Below are 21,330 nucleotides of genomic sequence, written 5' to 3' on the forward strand. Positions count from 1 at the left end.
CCTTCTGAAATTATTTATGTGAAATTAACAAATCTGCTTATTACCTTAGAAGCAAATGTTCCCTAATTTATATTATTTATTGTATATTTATAGATCCATTTAAAATTGATTTGCAATATAAGGAAATAAATGCATTTTATAAGTTGTTTGCTTTGTGTAGCGGATCTGGTTAACCATAGGACTATTGTTGCATTGAAACAAAATAGAATTAATCTGTTCAGGTAAATAGAACTGGAAGTGAGATTTGTTGTCACTCCTCCTCCCTCAAGTACTGACCAGTCTTTTAATTCACACATAACTAACACTCTATGCAATAATATGTTTTTTGTTCTCTGTCTTTTCAAATAGAACTCAAGCTCCATGAGGAGATATTTCATTGTAGGTAAGCACATTCTTGTCAGTTAGTTCTTTCGTGTTTATTAGCATAGCCCCTGTGTCTAGATCATTTCCAGGTATTCAGTAGCCATTTAAAAATTATTTGTTGAATGAATTGTTATTTTAAAGAACATCCATAAGTTTTCTGATTGGGCATGGGAATACATGCCCATCTTTGGACTGAATATCCATTTTTCCCTTCTTTTATCAAAATACTGGTTAAATGATAGGGACAATTGTTAGAAGGAATTTTATATCTAAAAATATTTTCCCTCCTATGGATGTAAAAAATAGTGATAGTAGTTCTGGCTTTTATATTAATTTGATGTTTCAAAGTGGTTTTGTTTTTTATGACAATATTCTACATTCTTGAAAACCACTCGTTCATGTGAGTGCTACCATTTATGCTTGTGCAGCACATAAATATGGAGAGAAGATAAGGAAAAAGTTTACCCTGTGTCTCCTTCCCTGTAACATAGTTTACTATATTGATTTGCCACTTTCTACTCCTGAAGTAAAATTTTGCAACAGGCATTTGGGAAACTCTGGATATAAGAAAAAAAATTTAATATCATACAAAGAGACAAGAGGTGACTTTTATTTTTCATTTAGAATTTGTAGTCTAATTAAAGAAAATGCACATATATCTAAAGATAATCATGGATAATAAACTCATATAATTACTACTTTCAGTGGCTATAACAACAGCCAAAGCACTAACAGAAATGAAAAAGGTTTATCAGCATTATGCAAATACGTATCCTCTTTAAGAATTCCTGTTATAGTGAAAGCATTAAAATAATTCAACACATACAGAGACCATATACTTTGTGATCTTTTTTAAAAAGTATTCAAAATATATTTCTGTGTGCAAAACATTTTCATAATGATCTTGTTTAAATGAAAGTATTTAGAATAGCACATTGTAAAATTACATTGCAGAGCACAATTATTTTTCTCTTTAGAAGACACATAATAAAATAGAATCATCAGTGTTTTTTCGTAAACATGAATCTTTAGAGTGTTACTTGATCCTGCATAATAAGGGTACTTTTTTGCTTAATGTAAGCATAGTATACTAATTCTTTTAAAATTCAGAAAGCATATTTACAGTCTAGGCAGATGGGATATGAAGGTCACACAGCATGAGCAGTGAAATATCTCATTTACCTAGAGTTCTAGAGAGAATTTTAGGAACTCTTATTTATTATCAGTGCATAGATAAGAGTAAACTATACAAAACTGTTTGCAAAACTCTCCTCTTTCTACTCAGAGGGATTTCCCTAGAATAATCATTATGGACTCTGTCCATCCTTTACTCATTCACTGCATGGAAACAGGTGCTAGTTATGAGATTGGTGAGTTTAGAAAGCTAACCAATTTCATACCTATTGTGCAATTCTCAATTCACTAACTGTTGTGCGTTTCTTAATCATTTCCTTTCTTTTTCTTATAGAGAGCAGTCATGATGGTCTGCACTCCACACAAGGCAACAGAGTGAAAGAGCAGGTTCTGGTTCTTTGGGGGTAGTCCTGAAGCTTCCTAAGAAAGTTCACATCAGGTGATGGATAGGAGCAACCCTACAAAACCAGCCTTAGACTATTTTTCAAACAGTAAGTAATAAAGGTGACATTTTGATCTTTATCTGTTTAATTACTTCTGCTGTAATTCTATTGATTCTAACATTGAAGGAGCAGTAAATTTGTATGTATTATCAAACTATAAAACAATAAAACTATCAAATACATTATCACATCCTTATGTTCTTATAATATTGTTCTTTTTTAACAGTTTTTATTCTTATTTGTTCATTGGTTTGTCTTCATGTTATGTCTTTTCTACTATCAAACTGAACATGTTGACATCATAGGCTATCAAAACTGTACATTTCTGATGCTAAGCATAGAGACTTAGCAAGAGTAAATATGCCAAAATGGAATGTTGTTAGCCATAGTGTGTATTATTATTTCTTTTATACGTTTCATCACTATTAGAAGAGTTTATCAGTTTTTGCCTAGATTAATGACACACAAACCATCTACAAACGAATCATACCTTATTTCCTCACTGCAATTTTTAATGTTGCTATTTTTGCCTGTTAACATTCCATAGGTTTATCACATTGCTTAAAGTTTTAATTCAATTTCTTTATTGTTGTCATGAGAGATTGCTTTTAACCTTCCAGTGTGCAAGGTCTCATTTTCACTAATGTAATCTCAACTTTAGCTGAGCACAATACCACGTTTCCCAGCATCCCTTGCATCTGGATGCAACTGTATTAAAATAAGCTGTGTGAGGTCGGGCGTGGTGGCTCACTCCTGTAATCCCAGCACTTTGGGAGGCTGAGGCGGGCGGATCACGAGGTCAGGAAATCGAGACCATCCTGGCTAACGCAGTGAAACCCCGTCTCTATCAAAAATACAAAAAAAAATTAGCTGGGCGTGGTGGCAGGTGCCTGTAGTCCCAGCTACTTGGGAGGCTGAGGCAGGAGAATGGCGTGAACCTGGGAGGCGGAGCTTGCAGTGAGCAGAGATTGCGCCACTGCACTCCAGCTTACGCGACAGAGCGAGACTCATCTCAAAAATAATAATAATAATTAAAAAATAAATAATAATAATACTAACCTGTGTGAAACTTCTGGGATGGCTCCTTAAGTGCAGTTGACTCATTAGGGAGGTAGGACTTTTTTATTTTTCTACACTTTCTGCTGCTGTCCTGGAATGCAGACATCGTGTCTAGAAGCATGAAATTGCCTTGAAGATAGAAGTCATGCATTGAAGTTAGTAAAAGAGAAATGTAAGTATATAGGTTTCTGAAGAAAATGGGAAGCTTATGTACTAGCAACAGAATACTTACTATGCAGGCTTCTTATGTGTAAAAGAGGAAAAATTCTCATTTAATTAAGTTTCTGAAATTAGATTTCTAAATGCTGGTTCTCTTTTTTATTGAAAGTAATGGCAAAAAAAATGGCGTTTTTTGCCATTACTAAATGCCGTGAATAGTGTCTGTTAAACACTGGAGATGATAAAAACAATAATTTTTCTGTTAATTATAAAAATCTGAACATTTTTCTGATTATATTTCACACATGACACACCGTTTTATTTGCAGATTTTTTTATCCCCAATGTTTTTATTAATTTATTACCAACACAGCACACAATTCTAGTGGCAATGCATTACCTCTGCAGCTGATCTTGAATTCAGAAGGCCTATTTATTGCATTCATTACTGCTTAGATGACATCTTAAATCCATTAATTAGATTATTATGCTCTATTCTATACATTTATTGATCTATAGATTTCGTGGACAGAAGTTTCAAAACATACCGGAAAATTTAGTAATAGCTTTTTAGAATCTATTCTTCAACATAGTTATTGAAAGTGAACAAGAAGGACCTCCTCTAGATATTATGTTGAGAACCACTTCTTTGATTTGTTGAATATGTGTACAGTGGATACCATGTGGCTTTATTATGAGGAGCCACTTATGTGGCTGAATTACAATTCACAAAACCTTGTCAAAGGGAAAATATTAGGACAAATTTACAAGTCACATGCCAAGAAAAAAATCTTTCTAAATGCTTATAAGAAATACCTTAATTAATGGGAGCCCTTCAAATTATATAAAACGTCATAAGTAGGATTTGCAACACAACCAGCAATTTGCTGATTGAAATATGTTCATTCATACTGACTTCACCTGCTGAATGGAATATTGTGCTGCACCGTCCTTAACTTTGGAGAATTAAGGAATATTCCCTTCTGGTGTTCAACAACAACAACAAAAGAGCAAGAAAGATATATTCTTAATTTTTGAAGAAGAATGTAGAGATACTTAAAAGAGACACTGAAGGTAGCAGAAAGAAGATTATTACCATCCCCAAAGTGTTTGCTCATTAAAACATTTTGTGACTTTCTTTGCCAATATCATACCTATTTGGATAATTATTTTACTATCCACACAGTTATGAGAGTGAGAAGAGGGAATATAAAAGATGGAACAAGAGGGAATCTGTGTGGCAATCACAGTAATCACAGGCTGGTTGGGATCCTAAACTTGGCCACATCACAAAATCATGTTCAAGTTTAAAGTCATGAGAGAGGCCAGGCATAGTGGCTCACACCTATAATCCCTGCACTTTGGGAGGCCAAGGTGGGAGGATTGCTTAGGGCAAAGAGTTCAAGACCAGCCTGGGCAACATAGTGAGATCCCATCTAAAAAAATTGTTCTTTAAGTTAGCCTTATGTCGTGGCATGTGCCTGTGGTACCAGCTACTCGGGTGGCTGAAGTGGGAGGGTCGCTTGAGCCTAGAGGTTGAGCCGTAATCATGCCACTGCACTTCAGCCTTGGTGACAGAACAAGACTCTGTCTCCAAAAGTAAAAAACAAAACAACAAAAAAAGTAAAGTCACAAGAAACTGAGATGTTATTAAGGTTGTTTTATGTTGATTTTCCACTAGACCAGCATTTAGCCTATACAAAGGCATATACAAAATAAACCCTAAACCTAAATGGAATTCAGCAGCAGCAGTGGGGTTAAAGAAGCCACCAGTTCCCTGGAGGCCAGAACCACAGGCCTGTGGCCTTTTTTATTGTTTTGACAGGGAGGTGGAAAGCAGGAATATATCTGTATTCAAGTGCCTGCTCTGTTGCTGTCTGAGAAAATCCGCGCTGTAGCACATCAAAGTTTTTTCAAACTGCATTTCTTCGGACATCTTTGGGGTTTACGTAAACATTTAATAGAGCTGCCCTAACCCCTGCTTACACACAACACAAAGTCATATGTCTAGTCTCATATGTATGTATGCTTGAATTGTAGCAGAAAGTTTGCTAAAATTTAAGTGAAGTAATGTTGAAGGTTGAATCATTTGAAACAAATTACTTGCACCAAAATATTCTTTGCTATACTGATTTCTGTCCCACCCCTAATGGGACTGAATTTTAATCTTAACTCTGCTTGTAATTAGGTATTTATGTGTCTATTCATTTTTTGTAAGATGTCTCTTCAGAGATAAAATGGGGGTAGCAAAAAATAATTTTTACAGACATTTATATGGCTTTGATAACAATTGTCTGTTCTACTTATTTGACTGATTCTAAATTCTAAAGGTTATTTTACAGTTAGTAAATTATATAATTTTTATGCAACAATTTGCCTGCCAGGATTCCTATAATACTTGTCAGCTATCAGTAGGTATAAGCCTGTTAGCCTCTACTGTGAAGATAATATCTCTTTAAGTTATAATGCATTTACAATTGTTAGAGTTTCTAAAGTCTTTTTAAGTTACAGATGCTTCTGAGGATGATGGTTTTCAAGGAGATAGTTCTTTGACAAAAAAAAAGACAATATGGGACTTAGTGTTATATTAATTTACAAATTATGTTTTTGTTATAAAGAGATAAAAGGTGTGCTGTACTAGCTATAAATTACTGTATGCCACATTTTGTATGATTGTTTTCCATAATATTATAGAACGTGGCACTTAAATAGTATCATGAAAAAAGTTTATTCAAGAAATAATAAGACATTAATGAAATATGATTAATATATATTAAGACTATATTTAAAAATAATTATGTATTTCTAATCCTAAGCTTTTTAATGTGACATTATTTTTTTCTGTGATATAATTTCAGTTTAGAAGAACTTTAAATTTTAATAAGATTTTAAGATGATTCAGTAATGTTAACATACTTTTCTTTGGTAAATTTTGTTTGTTAACATTTTAGCTGCATTAATTAAATATTTATATAGCTAATTTTAATACTGATATTTTAATACAATTCTTAATTTTACTCCTGGCTTTCAATCATTCATATATGTTTTTAAAAATTGCTTTTTTCATTGCTTTACTTTTTAATTACTTTTATCAAAGTCTTAATCGTATATGGTTGATTTTAAAAGTTAAATATTTCTATAAGATTTATAAAGACAAGCTGGGCGCAGTGGCTCATGCCTGTAATCCCATCACTTTGGGAGGCTGAGGAGGGCAGATCAGTTAAGGTCAGAAGTTCAAGACCAGCCTGGTCAACATGGTGAAACCCGTCTCTACTGAAAATACAAAAATTAGCCTGGTGTGGTGGCAGGCCCCTGTAATTCCAGATACTTAGGAGGCTGAGGCAGGAGAATCACTTGAACCTTGGAAGCGGAGGTTGTAGTGAGCTGAAACCATGCCATTGCACTCCAGCCTGGGCAACAAGAGTGAAACTCTGTCTCAAAAAAAAAAAAAAAAAAAAATTATGAAGACAATAGAAATATCCTGGCTATGTCTGTATCAATAGGTTTTTCACATTAAACCAAAGTCACAAATATGGTTTGATTCTAATTAATTCTAATGCATTTGCAGGTTACAAACTGTATTGTATTATCTAATTATCTGTTGATCCACTCTGTGTACTGTTGTATAAGTTGGGGTGATTAACCTCCACCTTTATTATGTAATTCAAATGTAGCATATAGACCTCAATGATAAGATTGATCATGGTGCATTTAATCATTAATTTATTATTAATCTCTTTTATCCTAGTACTTAGAGAGCAGATTTTTCTCAACAAATATTTAAGCAATAATTAAATAAAATAGGCCGGGCCCGGTGGCTCACGCCTGTAATCCCAGCACTTTGGAAGGCCGAGGCAGGCGGCTCACCTGAGATCGGGAGTTCAAGATCAGCCTGACCAACATGGAGAAACCCTGTCTCTACTAAAAATACAAAAAATTATCCGGGCATGGTGGTGCATGCCTGTAATTCCAGCTGCTGGGGAGGCTGAGGCAGGAGAATCCCTTGAACTCGGGAGTTGGAGGTTGTGGTGAGCCAAGATCATGCCATTGCACTCTAGCCTGGGCAACAGGGGCGAAACTCCATCTCAAAAAAAAAATAATAATAAATAAATAAAATATAGCCTTGTGTCAATTAGCAATGAGGATATGTTCGGAGAAGCGTGTGGTTAGGTGATTTTGTTACTGTGCAAACAACAGAGTGAGCCATCTGTAATGGTGATAGAAATTTTTCAACCCTATAATAATCTTAATGGGCCATTGTTTTACATGCTGTCTCTTACTGATGTAAACATTGTAATGTGGCACATGATTATATAAAAAATATGAATCCATTCATTATTTATGCATTCATCCATTTGACCTATGGTAGTGTCCTATTGAAAATGAGTCATTGTAATATAGAAATCCACTATTAGTTGTTTTCACTTTCTCTTTTTCTTGGGGAAGTGTGGGTATTGATTTTAAGTCTAAAGAATGGGGTATACACACAATCAATTATCAAGCAGTGACACCTTGTGCGAAATAATAAACCCATCTAAGATCCTAGCAATTCATTCAGAAAATAAACCTGTAAGTATATCTTGGATATGTCAAACGTTATTGTAAAAATTAATGAAACTAAGCAATGGGAATGTGAGTAGTAAATTACTGGAGAAAATATTATAAAATTTACTTTTTTAAATTTCAAAACTTTATATTTCCTTCTTTAAAACTGAAAATTTTTCTGTACATATCTAAAACTAATTGTGTCACTTTTCATTTTGTTACAATATAGAGTAATGCTTCAAAATACAAACATAATAGATAGATTCAATTACTTAGGGGAGTTTAAACCTGGAGGTAACATTAGAAATAGAAATAATAAAATGCAGTGTTTTTGGATTTGTCTGTTAAGATGATTTTAATCCAGATCATATTTAATGGTTTACATAGTTGTATATCAAATTTGGTTTCATAAATTATATAGTAAATTTTAAAATGCAAAAAATGTGTATTAAGTTATAATATACATTCTATAACCTATGAATCCATATAACTCGGGCAAGAAAATTATATAATTAAAAATAAAACCTTTTTGTTCTGAATTACATTTTACGGACAGCTATATAATTCACACTCACAAAGGAATCATAAAAACTCTAGGTATAATCTTGTCAGTAAAAATATTTGTTGTATCATATGTATGAAGTATACAATTGATTAAAAAATGACAAGGTCTGCCTTCTATCCAATGGCAGTAACAGAAGATAATGGCATCTAAGTAGCCCTGTCTCCTTTCTTTTTGGCATTGATTTATATATCTTCACTAGCTTTGCTGTTTTCACTCCAATAACAGATTATTTAGTAAGCCAAAGCAAAACAAACAAACAAACAAATCCTGTGAGCAGCCACAAACTGAAGGACTATGATTTTTAGTCAATGTAAGTAACACAATAATTTTAGGTTAACCAATGTGTCAAAGAGAATGAAGAAAAATTATTACAAAAATGAAAAAATAAACTGGTCTAGGTCAAAATGTACTCCTTTTAAAGAGAGTAGTCAACTGATATTAAAGCCTATGACATAGAATGTGCCATATGGAGTATGCCATATCAAAATATTTCTGCTTTTTCTTTCTCCAACTACTGCAGACCCTAATTATCTCCTTATCCGATCACTTTAAAGTTATTCAACAAATCATAATTATGCCATTGTTAGCATCAGAAACTGAAAGCCTACTGTCAAAAGTGATCTAAACTATCACTATTTGGATTTATTATCAATTTAATTTACTTATAAAAAGATGGACTTTCAATTTGAGAATGACATAAAAATCAATTCATTCCTCTGTGCATCCGTATTGTGTCATTGGTAGTTTAAGCTTTTCATCTAATATTAGATTGCATGCAGGATTTTATATCTAATTCCTCTGGTGGATGTACTTTAGAAAATGCAAAAATAAAATGCAGCAATTCATATTGGCAGATTTACTATTGAGACCAATGCTTTCTTAAAGGTTTTGTTTAAAATCCTTACTTTAGCAAAACTGATAAAGATTTTTGAATATCAGAGCATGTAAAAGAGATTCTTACATTAAATCTGGCATATTTCTTATATTACATATTACAATTTACTTGAACATGGCTATCTGTAAAACCATATATATGATCCAGAAGAGACTCAAACTAAATTAAGTTTTAACAGCCATCAATTTATTTTAAAATGACACAGTCATGAAAAATGATCTATCAGGGTTTGTAAATCTTATTCTGTTAGCTATTGCTAGAGATAGTCTAAACATATTCCACTTGGAATATGAGATCAAGACAGAGATTTTCTATTAGTAATAATATTCAGATTATCTTTATTTTAATGTATAAATTTAAAATTCTTAGACTATTTTCAACAATATTTTCCATTTCTTTTTTTTTTTTTTTGAGACGTAGTCTCGCTCTGTTGCCCAGGCTGGAGTGCAGTGGCCAGATCTCAGCTCACTGCAAGCTCCACCCCTGGGTTCACGCCATTCTCCTGCCTCAGCCTCCCGAGTAGCTGGGACTACAGGTGCCCGCCACCTCGCCCGGCTAGTTTTTTGTATTTTTTTGTAGAGACGGGGTTTCACCGTGTTAGCCAGGATGGTCTCGATCTCCTGACCTCGTGATCTGCCTGTCTCGGCCTCCCAAAGTGCTGGGATTATAGGCTTGAGCCACCGCGCCCGGCCTCCATTTCTATATGTATTTAATTTGTAAACAAATGTAATTACTTTATTTATTTATTAACTTCTATTTTCAGTTCAGGGGTATATGTGCAGGTTTGTTGTTTGTGATATAGGTAAACCTATAGGTAAATAGGTATACAAATTATTTTGTCACCCAGGTATTAAGCTTATGTGTGTTAGTGAAAAATGTTATTACTTTAAATATCCAAGTTATTCAGCTGCATTTGATCTCATTCTTTAGTCCAATATAAATAAGAGTAAAACAATGACATTTAAGGCCACCAGGCTATTCTCATTTTCGGAAAAAATACTGGATTACATTACCAGCATATTAAATGAGAATATCAAGGTATAATATCTCCCTAGAAATTGTCTCACCTTCAATACTATTGACATTTTTGAAACTGATAATTTTGTTGTGGGCTGTAGCCTTGTATTATAGGAGGTTTAACAGTTTTCCTGGACTGAACTTACTGGATGTGAATAGCACACTCCACTACCCACGGTAATAAGAACTAAAATTGTCTCTAAACATTGACAAACGGTCCCTGGTAGTCAAACTCACCCCTGGTTGAGACCGTGTTGTTGAAAATAAAACAAAAACTTTCACATCAATAACTATGTCAGGCTGTGTATATTAAGGATTAACATTAAGACAATATGGAGCAGGCACTACATGAAAGCAGTGACGATTTTGGAATTAGTGGCACATTATCCTAATAATTATCTTAATATAGTGACTTTAATATCTAAATATCATCATATAGAGTTTTTCATAGATTTTTTCATTAGTATAACTTATGATGTTGTGTATATTACACTGTGTATACCGTTATTTTGAGAGAAAATTTTGGGAGATTTTGCCAAGGTATTTTCAATTATAGGTGTTTAATTAATACATTCTAAGCAAGTGGGTCTCAAAAAAAAAGGAATTTAACACCCCACATTCTTCTTCCCATCCAGTGGACATTTGTCAATGTGTACAGATATTTCTGATAAAAAAACTGTGAAAGAGAGGGTGTGCTACTGGCATCTGGTGGTCGAGGCTAGGGATGCTGCTAATCATCTTAGATGTACATGATAGCTCCCCACAATGACTTTGAGAAGCCCTGCTCTAACACTACTGCAGGATGAATTTTAAGCACAATTATGAGAGAGGACCTAGAGATTGAATTTTAAAGGAGAAAATATAATTGCAAAAGAAGAATGAAGATTGTTATAACAGGGGCAAGTAGAAGTTAGAAGAAAATGTGATAAAGTAAATCTACATTTTAGAATAGTACTGGAAGTTATTATAAGGTGTTACAGACAAATCTGAGAGTTCCATAAGTGACCTAAGAAATTATGGACACTGCAAGACTAAATAATCCTTCATTTAGGAAGGAGCTTAAAAATACTTTCTCAAGCATGCCAAGTCACAAAAATATGAGTTATCCTGAGCTTTTTTTAACTGTAAGCTTTCAAGTCATTGTTTGGAATCTTCAGAACCTCTCTAGGGTTTGGGATTTAAGAAGCAGTATGTAGATAGTGAGCTTAAGATGCCAAGCACAACATATAAAACTATAAAAATCCATATGATCTTGAAAGCTTAAATGGAAGCCCAGCACAAAACAATTGCTGAGTATATTATTCACATTATCTGAAAGTATGTCAAAGAAACACATTATTTGTTAATAAAGATATGAGAAAGAAAATTCCAAGGAGTTTCTAAAAAGTGAACAACCACAAAATTTCAATGGCTTACAACAAAAATTTTCTTCTTCTCATTCATGTTACTTGATGGAAAATCAAATGGCTGCCTAGAGACAGCGTGGAGGGAGAGATTGATTACTGAGGTGCACAAGAAAACTTTTCATAATGATGGTTGTGAGTGTAGTGGTATTTCCAAAAGTATATACATACATATTAAATTTGACCACATCACACATTTCAAGTATACTCAATTTACTATGCATCTCTTATTATACCCCAGGAAAGTTGAAGATATGACAATGAAAAAAAACTCTTCCACCAACTACCCATCAATTTTCTTCTTCCGTTAGCCTCATAGATTTCACAGTTCATTAAAGGAAAGATGCAAATATGTTCAAAGTGTACATATTCTGAGACCCATACCTTGTCATTAGCTCAATAAAGAGAAACATTGTCCATGGCATGAAATGAAAACCTGCACTCTCCCTATATGGCTTCTGGACACTCTAAGACATGAACACACTTTGGAGGCTCACCCCGTTGTCATTCATTGCTCTTAGAGCTTAGATGAGAAAAACACAAAAATAAGATCAAAAGATGACATTTAGATGCCCATCAAGAAAGATGTGTTGCAAACTGGAGAGGTCAGGGCTTTAAGTACTGTAACTTACTGTATGTTAAAGTACTGTATGTTACTGTAGAAACTTACTCATTTTCCCCTCAGAACAACTCTATCTCAGGAGGTGAGTCTGAGAGCTACTGTTTCTTTGTAAAGGTTTTATCTGATCAGACCCACTGTTATCATGTCAGTCCCACTGCCCCTAAATGGTTTGACTCCTGATGTTTTGATTTCAAAGACTTCTGATTCTAGCTTCATAGCTGTGTCCATTTCCCACCTTACCACTATTTACTTTGAATTTTGTTGCATGCCGAGACCAGTGACTGCCACAAATGTGACTGTTCCTAGAACATGCTTTCTGCTCTGATCTTTAGTCAGTGTGCAGACTCTAACATAAACTCCTTTCTATCGTATTTTCTTGAGTCCAAGAGCCCATAGGTTTTATAATGCACTATCTTATGTCCCATTAAGCAAGTAAGTAGCATTATGGCTAATTAAACTAAGACATACCACTGAATTGTAAAATGCATCATATTTTCAGGAGATATGAAAATATGAAATGTATGGGTCTTGGAATACATGAACGGTGACAGTATCTTTGGAAAGTGCATTCAGTGTGTAGCATTGGTGAAGATGTCTTTCAGAGCTGAGCTGCTTCCTTTAGTTTGGAATACGTATGTAAATTATTTGCAGAGGATATTTGTCTCTTCTATCTCATCATTTATTTATTCAATCATTCGTTGATATCAGTGTGGACTAAGGAAAATTATATTTTTTGGTATAATCCAAATATAATACTAATTAATTTATTGCGTTGCTAAAATTATTCCAGTAATTGAAAGGTCATTCACTTGGCCCCTGTGCTTGTTTGACAGATAGGTTTTTGTTCGTATTTTCATAATTTCTGGCACTACAGGATGTTCCAGGCTCATCTTGTGTATTTTATTCCTCATTCTTAAAATCAGCCACTTTCAAAGATGCCCTTCTTTCTATATAAGAAATCAATATTTAAGTGCTAGGTGTACTTATAGCTAAGGGAGTATCATTTTTTCATAGCTCTCTAACATGAGAGGGCAAAGAAATATATGTGTATATTCTTACACATGTATAGGCAGATATCTTTACATATTTCTATATGTAACCATCTATATTAGTCCATTGTCTCATTGCTATGAAGAACCACCTGAGGCTAGGTCATTCATGAGGAAAAAAGATTTAATTGCCTCTCAGTTCCACAGGCCATACAGGAAGCATGGATGGGGAAGCCTCAGAAAACGTACAATCATAGCAGGAGGCAAAGGGGGAGTGGGCATATCTTACATGGCTGGAGAAGGAGGGAGAGAACTAAGGGGAAGATGCTGCACACTTTTAAACAACCAGATTGTGTGAGAACTCACTCATTATCACAAGAACAGCAAGGAGGAAATCTGCCCCATGATCCAATCCCCTCCCATTGAACCCCTCCTTCAACACTGGGGATTAAAACTGGACAAGAGATTTGGGCGTGGACAAAAATGTAAACCATATCACCATCTATGTCTACATTAAGCTAAACATGGGTTCTTACTGATGTCGCTACCTCTAACCTAGTCCCACAAGCATCACTACCTTCCCGTATCTCTAAACCCCCACTCCAACAATAAAAATCCTGACTCTCACCATCTGACATCTATTTAGTTAATTGTTCACTTCCAGTATATGTGTATAGCTATACCAGATTGATAACCTGCCCTTGGTAGAAGAACATATTTATCAACTAGATTAAATGCCTTGTACAAGTTTCTTTTGCCTTTCATCTTAAGAGAGTGCACTCATTTTCAATATCACTTTGACCAGCATCCTTTCCCTTAAGTCCCTCACTGAAGTTATTTTGTATGGTTCCTAACCGAGCTAGATAAATTTGTAACAGTCTGCATTCCATCCTGAGATTCTAGTTGTAGAATTAATTTTTTATTAAAAATATAACTATTATTTTGGTAAATATTAGCATTTCTGTGCCACACTACTATATATAAATATCAAAGAAAGGTCCAGGAAGCTATACAAAATTTAAGTAAAGTGCTGAATGTTGAACCTAATAATAACTTGGCTAAAGTAAGTACAGAAAGCAATTTTTATTTGTGTAAATTTATGGAATATAAATATCATTTTGTTACCTTCATAAAGTACATGGTGTTGAAGTCAGGGTTTTAGAATATACATCACCTGAAAAATGTACATTGTACTCATTACATAATTTCTCATCATCCCCTCCTCCCACCCTCCTGAAATTTCCAAGTCTCTTTTGCCTATCATTCCACATTCTCTGTCCATGTGTATACATTATTTAGCTTCCAGTTATAAGTGAGAACGTGCAGTATTTGTCTTTCTGTGTCTGATTTGTTTCACTTAAAATAATGACCAGTTACATCCATGTCATTGCAAAAGACATGATTTTATTCTTTTTTATAGCTGAATAGTATTCTAGAGTGCATATATGCTAGTTTTATTAATCTGATCATCCATTGACGGACACATTGCTATTGTGAATAGTGCTGTGAAAAAATATGGGTGCAGGTATCTTTTTCATATAATTATCTGTCCTCCTTTGGGTAGATATCCAGTAGTGGGATTGTTGGGTGAAACTGCAGTTTTATTAAGAATGTATATTCTGTAGTTGCTGTGTAAAATTTTTCTGTAAATGTCAGTTAGGTCTGTTTTGTCTAAAGTTGAATTTAAGTCTTATGCTTGTTTATTTGTTTTCTGTCTTGACGATATGTTTAATGCTGTGAGTGAGATGGTAAAGTCCCCCATTATTAATGTATTGCTGTCTATTCCTTTTTTACGTCTAGTAATATCTATTTTATGAATCTTGGTGCTCTAGAGTTGGAGGCATATGTGATTAGAACTGCTATATCCTCTTACTGAATTGATCCCTTTATCATTATGTAATGGCCTCCTTTGTCATTGTTATACTGTTTTAGGTTTAAGTTCTGTTTTACTTGATATAAGTATAGCTATTCCTGCTTGCTTTTAGTTTCCATTACATGGAGTATCTTTTTTCATCCATTTACTTTAAATCTATATGTGTCTTTACTTTCAGTCTGTATGTGTCTATACATTTCTTGTAAGCAGCACATTTTTGGATTTTTTTTAGTTTGTTCCATCAATCTACCTTTTTTTTTTTTTTTCCAGAGGGAGTTTCACTCTGTCATCCAGACTGGAGTGTAGTGGCGCAATCTCAGTTCACTGCAACCTTTGCCTCACAGGTTCAAGTGATTCTCCTGCTTCAGCCTCCCGAGTAGCTGGGATTACAGGTGCCAGCCACCATGCCCAGCTAATTTTTGTATTTTTAGTAGAGACAGGGTTTCACTATGTTGGCCAGGCTGGTCTCAAACTCCTGACCTCGTGATCCACCCACCTCAGCCTCCCAAAGTGCTGGGATTACAGGCGCAAGCAACTGCACCTGGCCCAACATCAATCTGTATCTTTTAAGTGAAATGTTTAATCCATTTATATTCAAGGTTAATATTAATACATGAGGTTTTCTTTCTGCCATATTGCTGTTTGTTTTCTGCTTGTTTTATAAGTTCTTTGGGGTTATTTTATTGTTGTTTTTTGCTTTTCTTTCTGTCTGTCTTTTTGTCTTTGTGGTTTGGCGGAAATCTGTTGTGTTGCTATTTGATTTCTCTCCCTACTTTGTGTGACTGTTTTACAAGACCTGTGAGTTTGCTACTTTCATGTGTTTTGATGATGATGAATGTTGACCTTTCATTTTTGTGTTTGGGACACCTTTGAGTATTTCTCATAGGACTCATTCAGTGGCAATGAATTCCCTCAGTGTGTACTTGTCTGGAAAATACTTTGAGTCATTTCAAGAAGATTAGCAATGAGTTATGTCAATCAGGCCATTGGTGTGTATTTGGTGGCACATTTACTCTGTATTGTTTCACATCGGAACCATCTGAGTTAAGTTTTATTATTTGCTCTATGTTGCAGATGAAGAAACTGAAGCTGAGAGAGGTTTAGTGAATGACTAAAGAGGTTGTCAGGCTGCAGGGGAAAAAAAACCTGTATCCCTAGCCTGCAATGCTTCCCAAAGTATGCAGCTTATTATTATCAGTCATTTTATGAGCACAAAATGCTGTGCTATATAACAAAATAATAGAATGTACATATGTATAAAAGTTAACATATACATATCAAATTAACATAAGCATAACTTTAATCAAATATATTGATAAACAAAAATATAAAGTAATATATGGTAATGACCCAACCACTTGCCTAAGTTACATGTATTACACAAGTTTTGAGGAGGGACTTCAGCTGTGTGTGAATCAGCAATTTGGATTGTACGGTTGATTACCCATTAGTTCAGAATTTTAATAATTTAAAATACATTTATTCTATATTTAATAATTTAAAATACAATTATTAAAATGTATTTTAATAATTTAAAATACAATTATTAAAATGTATTTTAATAATTTAAAATACAATTATTAAAATGTATTTTAATAATTTAAAATACATTTAAAATACATTTATTAACAACTGGAAGACCTTATAATAGACGGGGAAATTTGATAGATGAATAATGCTCAGGAGATATCAGCACGTTTTGGAAGGATATTCCCATGAAGAGCAAAAGTATTGTGGGAAGTGTGGGAAGTGTTATGGTGTGAGAGTAATATAGGTTCCAGAATGTGTTTATATTGTTTTATTGGAGGTGTTGGGGAACCTTTCATGGAAGGTGTGTGGTAGACTGTGTGGACAGGTTTCCTCAACCTTCATTCCACTCTTCTTAAAGTTGAAGAGGTTAGAAAATTAAAACAAAACAAAACAAGCAATGCAGCTTCCTTTGAGCCAGTTTTATGAATGCAGCTTAGACCACTTACCCATTCTTTGCATGTGAATTAGACTTAGAAAAATGGAAAAGATCAAAGCCTGTCTTGCTATTGTTGATTCTGGCAAGTGAAATCATGGAGACAATAGTTCAGCAGTGGAAGTGGTAGGATTCAATATCCTTGTGCCTAATCACCAGTTTCATGGGCATAAGAAGCTTAAAGTTTTAATAGTAAGAGCATCTTTTTGACCCAGGATTGCAGAAATGATTGCGTGCCTTTGAATTCAATAACTCAAAACCTTCCTCCATGCCACAGTTACAACCATACTTTAGTTATTTTAGCTCTTCCTATTGTATATGTATGAAATGCACTTTCTGCTTAAGATACCTATTGTGGTTTTTATTTCCCTATTAAAACTCTGGAAAAATGTAGCACTTAAATTATGTTTTGTGGAAATTTACTAAGCCAATAAAGCTAAAGGGGGAGAGAGTTAACCTTCTCTGCCCCCTTTTTATCAGAAGTTAGTTGTAGAAGAAATACACAATTTTTACAGAATTTTAGCACCATCTAAGTTTTGTAGACAAAGAATACACAATTTTTGCACCATCTAAGTTTTATAGGTCTGGAACACAGAGTGGTTAGATGAGCATTTCAGGGGCACTACAGTTGCAAAATAAAGCAGTCACCACAATTTTATGTGTCATACAAAGATTTTTAACTTTATGTTTAACCAATGAGCCTAGAAGCAAATGGTATTTCCATCAATAATTGTCTCATATAGAGTGTTTTGGAAAATGAAGTTATTAATACATAAAAACATGTTTATACATTTGGTTTCTAGGTATGACAAACCTATTTCTTGGTAAATTGCAAGTCCATTGCACCTGTGTTCATAGGCTCATTTGCCTAAAAATCTTGGGTTTTCTTCTGATGATCTATTAAATTTTCTTTCTGATTATCTTTTCTAATGCTGTAATAGCATTTCTAACACTTTAATGAAAGAGAACAAAAGTACATGCTTGCTCATCATTTACTAATTCAAACCATATATATTGAATACATCTATGTAGCAGGTACTGTGGTAGATGTGGAAGATAGTTGAGACAGATAACAAGCCCAACATAATGGAGCTTAGCATCACCACATAAAAGAGTTTTTTAAAAATCATAGATAAATGAATAATAATTATAAAGACAAAGAAATTCTTGCAATATAATTACATATAAGCAAATTTAGGTTGTGATTAAATATTTTGATATTGGTCTTCTGATTCGGCTGTAGGGGGAAGTGTTTATAAGTCATCCCAAGGAAGAAGCAATTCTGATGAGAACTACTTAATGGCTTTGCAATAACAATCCAAAGATGGAAGAAAATACTTCTAAGTGTAGACAAAATGGTAAGTATAGAGAATCTAAATTAAGAGAGAGCTTAGCTTTCAGATGAATTAAAAGATCATGGTGATCAGAATGTAGAGATTAAGGAGAAACAAATGAAATAAAACTAGAAGGACAAGTAGAGATTTGTGGGTCAATTTTTAAAATTTTATTATAAATGCACTGATACTGTTCTGAACATTTTCTTAAGCATCGAAATTCAATGATTACAGCTATTGAAAAATATAACTCTTAATTTTGAGAATGAAATCAGTGGAATTGCTGGGATGAAAATGTCCAATGCAAAACAGGAGGCTAATTTAAGAAGATACTGCAAAATTGGTCATGATGGCTCAAAATGCTGTTCGTAAGAGAGAGAAGAAAATGAATAGAGTTACATATGGATGAGAGTAAACTGACAAGGCTAAATGCTAAAATGTGGGCAGTGACAGAACGTAGGTGTCAAAATAGACTTCCAGGAAAAGAAAAAATGGGTCTACAAATGAGCCAAATGCTGATCTGGGTTACATGATCCTGAGCAGTTGCGGATGTAATTGGTTAAATAAAGTAAGTTCTTAAGATAGATTTGGCCTGGCACTATACATTCTAGAGCCCGTGAATATAAGTAGGATATAAAACCATGGGAGTGACTAAGGAGAGAATTTGGCAGAAGAAAAGGAGATATAAGATGAAAGGCAGAGGAAATTCAAACTTAATTGGCAGGTGTAGGAAGACAAGGAGATGACAAGGGAACTGGAAATGAGTAATCAGAGAGAAAAAAGTAAAAGTAAGAGTAGAATGTCATGGAAGAGTAGAATGATCATAAAGCTTTTCAATAACTGGAATGTTTCAAGAACAGGGAAATGAGCAATAAAGAGAAGAAAAAAATAGTGACCAGAGGGTATAGCAATGTGTAGATATTCATCTTGTGTTAGGTTTGATTGTTTAGACATTTTATAATAAAAATATTTCCCAGAGAGTAATAAAATAGAAGTGAGGTTAGAGAAAGAACATTCGATTTAGCCAAAAAGTGGGAAAAGTTAGGAAATGAAGAATAAATATGTTTAAAGATAAAGTTATGGCTACTCATAGTGCAACCTCTATTTTTTTATTATTTTTAATTTTCATATTTAAAAATAGTAATTACCACTTTTAAAAATCATCCTCTTATTTGTTACATAAGAAAATGCACTAATTCAAGCCACATAGAATCATTTATATTATGACTGTCGAAACATTAATAGAATTACTGGAACTATTAACCTAATGGCCTGAAAATGTCAACTCACTTCTCTATCCTGATGATCATTAGTGAAAGGAAAGACTCCATTAAATAATGCTTACTTATACAGAACTGGTTATATCTGTCTCATTCGCATACATATATCTATATAAGTTAATTTGATTAATAAAACAAACACAAGGAACAAACAACAAAATAAAATTTATAAATGTCATTGAAATATACATGCCTCTACCATTTGGGTATTTGTAATTATAAATTGATACACTTCATTTTGTATCCAGGAGTTAGTTAGATTGAAACTTTACCTAATGTATGATAAAATAATATGTGATTAAATTTAAAAACATGATGAATTTATTTAAAACTGGCTTACTTCAATAATGTCAGAAAGTAGTAAAATAAAATGTTTTCTTCAAAGAAATCTGTTTATTGCCTGAGATCATCTCTCTTGGCCACAAATCAATACTACTTTCTTTCATTCATCAGTGATCATAAAGCTTTTCAATAATTCTAATTTTAAAGGATGATTACAGCAAGTATATAGTCATTGATTCCTTAAAGGTTGTAGCTAAAATGAACACAAAGGTAATTTTATTTTTAATAAATGAGCCCTTTTGAAAAGTCAACCATTTTTCCTCTCACAAAACTTTGTGTAATAAGGTTATAGATTTGATCATGTATGAGTTTGCACTGTGTGTGTGTGTGTATATATATATGCGTGTGATTGCAGCAATGAAGTGCACTGTTCCACAACTGGGAATTTATTCTGCTTAATTGAAAATTCCGTTTTAAAATACTTCTTTAAAGTTCTAAAATGGGTTTAAATGGGTTCATGAGCTGTAATACCATTAAAAAAATATATCCACGTATTTGTTGATTCTCCTCAGTTTAAGAAGTGGAGTTTCATACTCCTTCCCTGAGGGCAGGCTAAGCTGAGTGACTCCCTTCTAAGAAATAAAACACCACAGGACTGGAATGTTACCTTCTGAGACAAGGTCACGAAGGCTAGAGTTTTAATTTTGAGTGAACTATTTTGCTCCTTACTAGTGTTTCCCTCTCTTTCTCTCCTTCAACTGTCTATGAGCCCAGCCACCATGCAAATAATTCCAAACTATCTTTCCTAGAAAGCTCACATAAAGAACAGAGGCATCCTATGTGATATCCAGTCAAATGATTAAACATTTTAGAAGCAGACGACGATGCACTGAATTTGTGAAATCCTACCCCCCAGTGTAATGATATTAGGAGGTGGAGCTTTTGGTAGATGATAGTCTGTCTTCATGTTGGGGATTAGTGCCTTGATTTTTTTTTAATTTTAATTTTTTTTTTTTTTTTTGAGACAGAGTCACGCTCTGTCACCCAGGCTGGAGTGGAGTGGATCCATGTCAGCTCACTGCAACCTCTGCCTCCTGGGTTCAAGTGATTCTTCTGCCTCAGCCTCCTGAGTAGCTGAGACTACAGGTGCGTGCCACCACACCTAGCTAATTTTTGTATTTTTAGTAGAGGGTTTCACCATACTTTCAGGCTGTTCTCGAACTCCTGACCACATGATCTGCCTGCCTCGGCCTCCCAGAGTACTGGGATTACAGACGTGAGCCACCGTGCCCAGCCGGGGATTAGTGCCCTTATAAAAGAGACCCCAAAAAGCATCCTTGCCCCTTCTGCCATGTGAGCTAGAGGACGGCAATCTATGAACTAAAACACAGGCTCTGACCAGACA

The 21,330-nt window shown here is 34.1% G+C and overlaps 1 long non-coding RNA gene across 1 annotated transcript in view; it reads right to left on the reverse strand.

Moving 5' to 3' along the window:
- Window positions 1-1,465: 1,465 nt before the first annotated feature.
- The window catches only part of LOC135971095 (uncharacterized), a 49,145-nt gene continuing 29,280 nt past the window's right edge, over window positions 1,466-21,330 (reverse strand). Inside the window, exons 2-3 of the long non-coding RNA XR_010587176.1 lie at window positions 3,000-3,128; window positions 1,466-1,917 (exon numbers count right to left, since the gene is read on the reverse strand). This is a non-coding gene — a long non-coding RNA (uncharacterized lncRNA). The remainder of the gene's footprint in view (window positions 1,918-2,999; window positions 3,129-21,330) is intronic.

Source organism: Macaca fascicularis, chromosome 6 (assembly GCF_037993035.2).
Source record: "Macaca fascicularis isolate 582-1 chromosome 6, T2T-MFA8v1.1".
In the NCBI taxonomy this organism is placed as follows: domain Eukaryota; kingdom Metazoa; phylum Chordata; class Mammalia; order Primates; family Cercopithecidae; genus Macaca; species Macaca fascicularis.